Raw genomic sequence first — 6000 nt, 5'->3', positions numbered from 1 at the left:
ACGCCGTAGGTTTGGGGAAACAGAAATAATAATGTAAAGAAATATAAAATTGAACTTATCATAGAGCTTAGTTGAAAGAAATTACGAAACTACATCACATCTCAACACATCCTTTATATACAGAATATAGTCCAGAATTAGTTTTCGAGTGCTTGGAATCTGAAAGAGCTTTTTGGGGTAAAATGATATGTTTAGGAGAATTTCGAGGATACTTCCATACCTATCAAGCGGAGGTTTTCTGTTTTTTTTTTTTTTTTTTTTTTTTTTTTTTCGAAAAATGCTATAGTGAATTTTGGAGTTTGCTTAAAACTTATACTGACAAAACGGACAGACGAGACATATGATTACGTGTTACTGTTATTCAATGTTTGTCTCTCTAATGAATTGGAAATTATCCTTAATTATTGGTTACGTTTGACAACACGTGACAGTTATAAACTAGTAATATCAAACACTTTTTATCCGATATATGCGATTTATTTACAGGCGTATTTTGGATTCATTTAAATTTATTGTGAAACGAGATTTTCAATATGTCTTCAACAGGACAAAAGCAAATAATGGTGAATGGAGGATATTATGCGATTGCCGGAGTGAGCAAGTGGTGGGACGGGGGCGATCCGCCTCAGCCTGTTAATGAGGACCTATTGCAGTTTGACAACACCATGGATATTAATGTAGGTAGATGCCTTCGGTACACCAGCCCTGCGCTTCAATGTTGTTCATGCGCATCAGAACAGTACTCGATCTGTGAAATATTAGAAATGTGATACACACGGAGCTTGTTTGTCATTATAGTCATACGATGTTGCTGCAGTTTGTTTCAGTTTGCTCATTTAGGATTTCTCGAAAGCTCAGCCGGTAGGACATGGGACTAATGCACTGTGAATATCCACATTATGAGTTCTTTGGAAGCTAAAAGGGCGAACAATCATCTGCTGTCGTAGGGTTGTCTTTGGACAAACACTTCACATAATTTGCGCATGACAGCTATCGACTCTTAAAAATGACACTGAATGTTGCTTGAAATATAAATCCCAGAAAAAAATAAATATGAACTTTTTCATGATATTGAATTAAAAACAATTCTTAATCCCCCTTTTGTTTTTTATGAGTTATGATAACCACAACCTCTCTCTGCATTGGTATTCTGTATTTATAAGCAATACATGAAAGAAATTAAGCTGTTTAAAGCTATACGAAGAACTCTACCTTTTTGTGCGTATATAAGCTGACAGTGCAAGTTAATAAGCTTACAACTGGGATTTAAAAGTTTTAATATTCAGAAATCGTTTCTGAGATATCCCCCTACTATTACAGTATGCTCCTATCATAGTATGTAAGGAAGTGGAGATATTTTAGTTTTTGCTGTGCACTGAGGGGGAACCAAGGCCAATTATTGCAAAATTTATCTCGCACAATTAAAAAGTTGAAATTCTACATAAAAAAAATGATAAAAATCATTGACATAACACTACCAAAACAGTCCCAAGATGTGAACAAATACTTATCAATGAGGACCTATCTAAATGCAGAGCCAGCTGGGCCAAAAAAAAAACAACAAGGAAAATGAAACTTGATGGCATGTGTACCAATATATGGACAAGAGGGGCTGCTTTCTGATAAATCTCGTTAGAAATAAATCTTCCGCATCAACACACTTAATGACCTGAGAGAAGCAACCTGTAAACTTTATGGAAAAGCCGTTCGTTAATTCATATTTGTCTAAAATATGTTTTCAAACTGTGGCAGAACTATGGATCACAATACTTTATCAAGTGTGAGCCATTATCAGCTTAATTACTTTCGCCTCCTATAAACCTATTAAACGTAATAAAGACAAGTGTGGAAAATTCATTCACATTATGACCTACAAGTTAAAACAATCAGCTTAATGTATTGTGCAAAAGTAAGATATATGTTGCTGTTTGATAAATTTTGACAAAATGTATCATGTAAGATAAATTTGATATATTACAATAAACCTGAGTAAGGAAACTAAGATAAAACACAATGTACTTGTATCATGGCCAGCTAAGGCAATATATCTTAATGTCTTATAGTCGTTCAAGGTTAACAATGTCTTAATGACCAACAAAGTTAAAATGTATCTAAATGTCCATTTATGTTATTAATAACTATGAAACCCTAATGTAAATACATTGATAAGTGTTACAGAGTCTTGATTCTTTAGATGAATATTTCTATATTGTTGTTAATTTGTCGTTTGCAATCTACCTATATATGTCATTGCGTTGGTTATCTCATGCATTCACCGACAGGTATGCAAACCTCTCCATTCGGCAGGTTTTAGACTAGTTTTACGTTTACTGGTAGTTTACACAGGAAGTTTATGATTTATCAATCTGAATCACTTGGAAGTTTTTCACCATTCTGTTTTTTGTTTAAGTGTCAAACTCTTTTACGAGTATGAACATAGGACACATGGAAGTTTGTACTATTGATATCAAATTTTAACCTATCTAGTTAAAACAGGAAACCAGCTTATGCATATCAGTTTCTAACAGAAGTATTGCAAATAAATTTAAAGTCACGGTAATCCTACTTGCATTTACTGGAAAAATATGTATATATACATATGCAATGATACCAAATAGTACATTCAACTTGTAAGCTTAAAATTTACACCTTTTATGATTCATATTGTTACAGAGCGTTCACACTCTTTGTTTTCCATAAAGATAAATCTATACATATATATGTGTGCATAAATTCTATCTATGCTTACAGTTAAGTTAAGATAATCTTATATAAATACATATTTATATGCATGTGTATGTATTTGAAAAAAGTATGTGTATGTATGATTTTGCCATTACCTGCAGGTAACATTTATCTATGCAGTTTATTTCTCTGAGTATGTTTGAAAGGTCTTGTAGATTGTAAAATATTTAATATATACAAAACATATTGACTAGTATCGTATAGTCCTCCACGTTTAGTCCTCTCTATTCTCCTGTCTACCCTACCCAATGTGCATTTGACATTTTTTAATAATTTTCCTCAAATTGATTTTAATTATCAGCTTGAGTAACATGTGCACACAAGAAACTCAATGAGTTTCTTATTTTTCTTCTTCTTTGTATATAACATGTTACCCTTTTTTTTAATTATGCTTTTCCATTATTAATTGACTACAATGTTGAAAGTTGTCTTTTCATCCTTTACCATATGAATGTATGCAAGCTAACACTGTACTGTCTTATTATTGTGCTACATAATTTAGATATTGGGCAATTCGTTATTGCAACATACGGTGGTTAATGGCATATATCAGAGATTACATTAAGAATACAAACCTATTCTAAATAGTTTGTTTTTGTTTGTTTATTTTTTTCCGTTTTTGTTTTTGTTTTGTTTTTGGTTTGTTTTATTTTTTATTTTTGTTTGTTTGTTTTGCTTTGTCTGTGTGAAAACCTTAGCTAATTCTCTTGAGATTATGTAAGGGTACAGAGAAACGACTGTCACAAAACTATTTTATTGATTAATTGTTTACCTTAAATACATTTTACATACATCGTGGCTGTCTTAACATTTACATTTAAGCAGAACTTTAATTAAATAAATAAAAAAAAATAAACTGATTTGTTGATTATTTATTCATTTAGGCTAACTAAGTTAAAAGAGTGCCTAATCCTTTCATTGTCATTTTCAAAGCATAAAATTATGTTTAAACCAACTATTGAAGAAATTAAGCTAAGATTTTCGAGTAGGATTGGAAGGTTTTTGCTATATAGTATTCTCAAACTCTCTTGGTTAAAACCTGGTAAATACTTCAACATTCTCTCGACTTGGTATCCGATAATACCAATAACTTGATGAGCGATCTCAATGTTAATTACAGAAAATCTCCAACCGGGTGAAAAATATTCGGTTCAATTGGATTTAATGCAAAACCACAAGAATCTATCTATTCAAATTCTTGACAAATTCATGCAACATGGAACGCTATTTTTATATGTTTGTATTTGTGACAAAAAATGAAAACATTCAATTCATTATATATAAAACTCAAAATATGTTATTTCTAAATTACTTTATTGAAAAAGCGATATTGTTGAAAATACATCATTCGAGTGTCTTACTCCGTTTAAGTGCGATTACATATAAATCTGCAAGTTATTTCCCCTTAATTTAGAATGTGATTATGACAGAGTATGTAGTGTAGGCGGATGCTTCCCCTTGATTTATAATGTGATTCTGACAAGATTATGTAATGTAGGCGGATGCTGGCGAGACATGTAGGGACAGCGGTTTAGAGATTCAGTTTGTTATGTTTAAATGATATTTCTTTTTGTGGACATTTTGACGTGTGGATTCAATGACGAATCCGCTGCAGGAGTGGATTGGGCATTCAGTTACATATTAGTAATTTTTCTTATAAGATATGATTTGGGATTCGAATAACGAATCCGCTGCCAGCAGGTGATTCAGTTACATACATGTTCAATTGATATTTTTCCTTTTAATATATGATTGGAGATTCGAATAACAGCAGATTAGTATGACAATATTATTCAAGTGGTAGCATAAATACAATAACCAAGAGTATTTTACTTATAGAATTTTAAATTCCTTATACATGTTTGCATTCCAATCAAACCTTCAGCTATATCGAAATGATACTCTATCTCGTTAGATGTTACAACGGTAGGAACCCTTCTGGTCTTTATATTTGTACCATAGAATGCTGGCGAAGAAACATAGAACTTCGTCTGCTTGTAAAGAGACGATAAACCTCCCACAAGAAAGAAACTCTTGGCAGCAGATTCGAACTAGAATCCCATTATTGTTGATTGAATTATTAAGTAATTATATAATTGGAATACCCGCAAATTACCATTTTCGTATTTTGTGATAAAATACGTCAATTAAACATCAAAAACTGAATCCACAATACGCTATTGGCAGCAAATTCGTTATTCGAATCACAAAATCAAAATATAAAATCGAATCTCCAATCATAGTTTATCAGAAAAATAACAATGAAACATAAAAAAACTGCATCCCTAATCTGCTGCTAGCAGCGGATTCGTTATTCGAATCCCCAATCTGCTGGTCAAACGTCAAAATGTCAATAAAAAAATATCATTTGAACATAAAAAAAACCACTGAATCCCCAATCCGCTGGTGCTGCAATAACGAATAACGAATCCGCTGCTAACTTCAGCCCGCATGTTTTTAAAGCACATACGCGTTTGTAATATGTGAACTATCGGTTTGAACTTTAGGACGGGTTAGTCCCTCAACGTCTCGCTTTGATTGTATATGGACGATGAATTGGGAATTCGGGCCATATCTCGGCATATCTCGCAATTTTACATCGTGAAAATATTCCATATCAATGTTTAATATCTCTCATGATGCTTCCACTATATAACCAAGGAATAATTATCGTCAGAAACAGATACAAATTTTAATCAGGAGTGTCATTGAATAACAGTTTTGGAAATATTTTCAGGGTAAAAAAAGTAAATTAAAGGAGGTTGTAACATTACCAGCCAAATATAATTGTAAGTAAGACAAAGTCTCGCCAGTCAAAGAGTTAATTAAATTAACAGTCGTAGGTATTCGTATCATAGGTAAAAACATAACACGTGATTCAATTTCAGACTCTGTATTAGGTAAATATGTACACCTCATATTACAGGGATGATGTCACGGTGAACATTTTACGAAATAGGATTACCGTTTTTCAAAAACGAAATGGGTTGGTATACTACAAAATGCTAATAAAAAACATGACAATTTTCCATACGAAATTGGTTTTATTGTTGCTTAAAGAAACTGATTGTGAAGTCTCTATTATATGGACAATAAAAATTAGAGAAGGCAAATGTATATAATCAATTGAAACTTGCAATACTAATCAAAAGAATTCTATCTTCAACTGAATTCATATTTTAAAATGATACCAGCTTGTACATCTTCTCAGAGATGTTTCAGATGGTAAGCTCTTCTTGTTGATTTTATGCCTCG

The sequence above is a fragment of the Pecten maximus genome, chromosome 4 (assembly GCF_902652985.1).
Source record: "Pecten maximus chromosome 4, xPecMax1.1, whole genome shotgun sequence".
NCBI classification, from domain to species: Eukaryota; Metazoa; Mollusca; class Bivalvia; order Pectinida; family Pectinidae; genus Pecten; species Pecten maximus.
Note: the sequence above shows the minus strand (reverse complement) of the source record.